Genomic DNA, 5383 nt, shown 5'->3' with positions numbered 1-5383 from the left:
CCTCCCCCCTCCAAGAGAAAATGGCAGAAAAACTAGAAACCAATGCAGGAACGGAGCTACTCTGTTTCAGCAGAACCTTCCAAATGATCCAAGCATTAAACTGCACTTCCCCTAGCAGTGGTGGTGAACCTTTGGCACTCCAGATGTTATGGACTACAATTCCCATCAGCCCCTAGGCTCACTACCTTTGGGGGTGGGCGGTTTATAAATTCGATAAATAAATAAACATCTGGAGTGCCAAAGGTTCACCACCACAGGTCTATGTAATGGCTAGAATGTTGGACAACAGCTGGGGAGACCCAGATTCAAATCCTCACCCAGCCATGAAGCTCAGTGGCCAACTAGTCTCTCTCACAAGGGAAAGGATGAAATTGGGGAAATGACGGCACAGCCTGAAATAGCTTTTACTCCCAAGTCCACTGAACCTGAGAGGCTTGTGTTTTAAGTGCCACTTCCGACTCGTGGTGCCCCTATGAAGAAAGGCCCTCTAAACCATCCTCTGCTTAACAGCCTTGCTCAAGTTTTGCCAACGGAGGGCCACAGTTTGCTTCAGAGTCCATCCATCTCATGCCGGGTCTTCCTCTTTTGCTGCTGCCTTCAACCTTTCCTAGCACCGTTGTCTTTTCCAGTGATTCTTGTTGAAGAGAGTAATTCCGCTTAGGATCATACTAGAAGTTTCCAGAGCTCAGTGAAGGAGATCAGGTGATCGGGAACAACAGCCACAGAAGGCCATTGCTTTCACATCCTGCATATGAGCTCCCAAAGGCACCTGGTGGGCCACTGCGAGTAGCAGAGAGCTGGACTAGATGGACTCTGGTCTGATCCAGCTGGCTTTGTTCTTATGTTCTTAGATGCAGGATTAAAAAGAAACAGTTCAGTAGGCTACAGTTATGCCACTTCCAGTCATTACGGTCCGTTTGAATGATACGTCAGCAAACAACCAACACTCTCCACTTTTCCACAATACACAGAGCTAGCAGCAGGCTGAACGCATGTGCACCATGACACAGAAGCAGCAGCATAGTTGTAGGATGTCAACAGATGCAGTATTGCCGGTCAGTGGCCACAAAAACAGCAGATGAGCTCTGTCCATCCAGCGCTCCCTACCTAATTAGGTTGCCTCAATGGACCAAGTATCATTACCACCCAGTGGTTAGAGCACAGGTGTCAAACTCGCGACCCTCCAGATGTTATGGACTACAGCTCCCATCATCCCCTGCCAGCATCATGCTGGCAGGGGATGATGGGAACTGTAGTCCATAACATCTGGAGGGCTGTGAGTTTGACACCTATGGGTTAGAGTCATAGGCCAGGAGCCTTTACCTCCCATGGGGCAATCCCCCCCTCAGGTGGGTCACATCACAGAGCCCCACCGTTTGCAGCAGGGACTCAGGAGAAGCAGAAGGTCATTCAGCAATGGAGAGCCCGGTTGGTGCCTCTCTCCTCGACATGGTACCTTCTGCTCCAGGCTTCAGAACTGGCCCTCTCCTCGTTCCTGTCACGTGACTGAGTTGTCACATGCTCACGGCACAGGGTCCCAAGCCTGTCACCCGGCGGGGGGGGGGGCCCCCCCCCCCCCCCCCCCAAATTCCACCCACCCCCCCCCCCCCCCCACCCCCCCCCCTCACACCCCCCCCCCCCCCCCCCCCCCCCCCCCCCCCCCCCCCCCCCCCCCCCCCCCCCCCCCCCCCCACCCCCCCCCCCCCCCACCCCCCCCCCCCCCCACCCCCCCCCCCCCCCACCCCCCCCCCCCCCCACCCCCCCCCCCCCCCACCCCCCCCCCCCCCCACCCCCCCCCCCCCCCACCCCCCCCCCCCCCCACCCCCCCCCCCCCCCACCCCCCCCCCCCCCCACCCCCCCCCCCCCCCACCCCCCCCCCCCCCCACCCCCCCCCCCCCCCACCCCCCCCCCCCCCCACCCCCCCCCCCCCCCACCCCCCCCCCCCCCCACCCCCCCCCCCCCCCACCCCCCCCCCCCCCCACCCCCCCCCCCCCCCACCCCCCCCCCCCCCCACCCCCCCCCCCCCCCACCCCCCCCCCCCCCCACCCCCCCCCCCCCCCACCCCCCCCCCCCCCCACCCCCCCCCCCCCCCACCCCCCCCCCCCCCCACCCCCCCCCCCCCCCACCCCCCCCCCCCCCCACCCCCCCCCCCCCCCACCCCCCCCCCCCCCCACCCCCCCCCCCCCCCACCCCCCCCCCCCCCCACCCCCCCCCCCCCCCACCCCCCCCCCCCCCCACCCCCCCCCCCCCCCACCCCCCCCCCCCCCCACCCCCCCCCCCCCCCACCCCCCCCCCCCCCCACCCCCCCCCCCCCCCACCCCCCCCCCCCCCCACCCCCCCCCCCCCCCACCCCCCCCCCCCCCCACCCCCCCCCCCCCCCACCCCCCCCCCCCCCCACCCCCCCCCCCCCCCACCCCCCCCCCCCCCCACCCCCCCCCCCCCCCACCCCCCCCCCCCCCCACCCCCCCCCCCCCCCACCCCCCCCCCCCCCCACCCCCCCCCCCCCCCACCCCCCCCCCCCCCCACCCCCCCCCCCCCCCACCCCCCCCCCCCCCCACCCCCCCCCCCCCCCACCCCCCCCCCCCCCCACCCCCCCCCCCCCCCACCCCCCCCCCCCCCCACCCCCCCCCCCCCCCACCCCCCCCCCCCCCCACCCCCCCCCCCCCCCACCCCCCCCCCCCCCCACCCCCCCCCCCCCCCACCCCCCCCCCCCCCCACCCCCCCCCCCCCCCACCCCCCCCCCCCCCCACCCCCCCCCCCCCCCACCCCCCCCCCCCCCCACCCCCCCCCCCCCCCACCCCCCCCCCCCCCCACCCCCCCCCCCCCCCACCCCCCCCCCCCCCCACCCCCCCCCCCCCCCACCCCCCCCCCCCCCCACCCCCCCCCCCCCCCACCCCCCCCCCCCCCCACCCCCCCCCCCCCCCACCCCCCCCCCCCCCCACCCCCCCCCCCCCCCACCCCCCCCCCCCCCCACCCCCCCCCCCCCCCACCCCCCCCCCCCCCCACCCCCCCCCCCCCCCACCCCCCCCCCCCCCCACCCCCCCCCCCCCCCACCCCCCCCCCCCCCCACCCCCCCCCCCCCCCACCCCCCCCCCCCCCCACCCCCCCCCCCCCCCACCCCCCCCCCCCCCCACCCCCCCCCCCCCCCACCCCCCCCCCCCCCCACCCCCCCCCCCCCCCACCCCCCCCCCCCCCCACCCCCCCCCCCCCCCACCCCCCCCCCCCCCCACCCCCCCCCCCCCCCACCCCCCCCCCCCCCCACCCCCCCCCCCCCCCACCCCCCCCCCCCCCCACCCCCCCCCCCCCCCACCCCCCCCCCCCCCCACCCCCCCCCCCCCCCACCCCCCCCCCCCCCCACCCCCCCCCCCCCCCACCCCCCCCCCCCCCCACCCCCCCCCCCCCCCACCCCCCCCCCCCCCCACCCCCCCCCCCCCCCACCCCCCCCCCCCCCCACCCCCCCCCCCCCCCACCCCCCCCCCCCCCCACCCCCCCCCCCCCCCACCCCCCCCCCCCCCCACCCCCCCCCCCCCCCACCCCCCCCCCCCCCCACCCCCCCCCCCCCCCACCCCCCCCCCCCCCCACCCCCCCCCCCCCCCACCCCCCCCCCCCCCCACCCCCCCCCCCCCCCACCCCCCCCCCCCCCCACCCCCCCCCCCCCCCACCCCCCCCCCCCCCCACCCCCCCCCCCCCCCACCCCCCCCCCCCCCCACCCCCCCCCCCCCCCACCCCCCCCCCCCCCCACCCCCCCCCCCCCCCACCCCCCCCCCCCCCCACCCCCCCCCCCCCCCACCCCCCCCCCCCCCCACCCCCCCCCCCCCCCACCCCCCCCCCCCCCCACCCCCCCCCCCCCCCACCCCCCCCCCCCCCCACCCCCCCCCCCCCCCACCCCCCCCCCCCCCCACCCCCCCCCCCCCCCACCCCCCCCCCCCCCCACCCCCCCCCCCCCCCACCCCCCCCCCCCCCCACCCCCCCCCCCCCCCACCCCCCCCCCCCCCCACCCCCCCCCCCCCCCACCCCCCCCCCCCCCCACCCCCCCCCCCCCCCACCCCCCCCCCCCCCCACCCCCCCCCCCCCCCACCCCCCCCCCCCCCCACCCCCCCCCCCCCCCACCCCCCCCCCCCCCCACCCCCCCCCCCCCCCACCCCCCCCCCCCCCCACCCCCCCCCCCCCCCACCCCCCCCCCCCCCCACCCCCCCCCCCCCCCACCCCCCCCCCCCCCCACCCCCCCCCCCCCCCACCCCCCCCCCCCCCCACCCCCCCCCCCCCCCACCCCCCCCCCCCCCCACCCCCCCCCCCCCCCACCCCCCCCCCCCCCCACCCCCCCCCCCCCCCACCCCCCCCCCCCCCCACCCCCCCCCCCCCCCACCCCCCCCCCCCCCCACCCCCCCCCCCCCCCACCCCCCCCCCCCCCCACCCCCCCCCCCCCCCACCCCCCCCCCCCCCCACCCCCCCCCCCCCCCACCCCCCCCCCCCCCCACCCCCCCCCCCCCCCACCCCCCCCCCCCCCCACCCCCCCCCCCCCCCACCCCCCCCCCCCCCCACCCCCCCCCCCCCCCACCCCCCCCCCCCCCCACCCCCCCCCCCCCCCACCCCCCCCCCCCCCCACCCCCCCCCCCCCCCACCCCCCCCCCCCCCCACCCCCCCCCCCCCCCACCCCCCCCCCCCCCCACCCCCCCCCCCCCCCACCCCCCCCCCCCCCCACCCCCCCCCCCCCCCACCCCCCCCCCCCCCCACCCCCCCCCCCCCCCACCCCCCCCCCCCCCCACCCCCCCCCCCCCCCACCCCCCCCCCCCCCCACCCCCCCCCCCCCCCACCCCCCCCCCCCCCCACCCCCCCCCCCCCCCACCCCCCCCCCCCCCCACCCCCCCCCCCCCCCACCCCCCCCCCCCCCCACCCCCCCCCCCCCCCACCCCCCCCCCCCCCCACCCCCCCCCCCCCCCACCCCCCCCCCCCCCCACCCCCCCCCCCCCCCACCCCCCCCCCCCCCCACCCCCCCCCCCCCCCACCCCCCCCCCCCCCCACCCCCCCCCCCCCCCACCCCCCCCCCCCCCCACCCCCCCCCCCCCCCACCCCCCCCCCCCCCCACCCCCCCCCCCCCCCACCCCCCCCCCCCCCCACCCCCCCCCCCCCCCACCCCCCCCCCCCCCCACCCCCCCCCCCCCCCACCCCCCCCCCCCCCCACCCCCCCCCCCCCCCACCCCCCCCCCCCCCCACCCCCCCCCCCCCCCACCCCCCCCCCCCCCCACCCCCCCCCCCCCCCACCCCCCCCCCCCCCCACCCCCCCCCCCCCCCACCCCCCCCCCCCCCCACCCCCCCCCCCCCCCACCCCCCCCCCCCCCCACCCCCCCCCCCCCCCACCCCCCCCCCCCCCCACCCCCCCCCC

This window comes from Sphaerodactylus townsendi, linkage group LG06, assembly GCF_021028975.2.
Source record: "Sphaerodactylus townsendi isolate TG3544 linkage group LG06, MPM_Stown_v2.3, whole genome shotgun sequence".
In the NCBI taxonomy this organism is placed as follows: domain Eukaryota; kingdom Metazoa; phylum Chordata; class Lepidosauria; order Squamata; family Sphaerodactylidae; genus Sphaerodactylus; species Sphaerodactylus townsendi.
Note: the sequence above shows the minus strand (reverse complement) of the source record.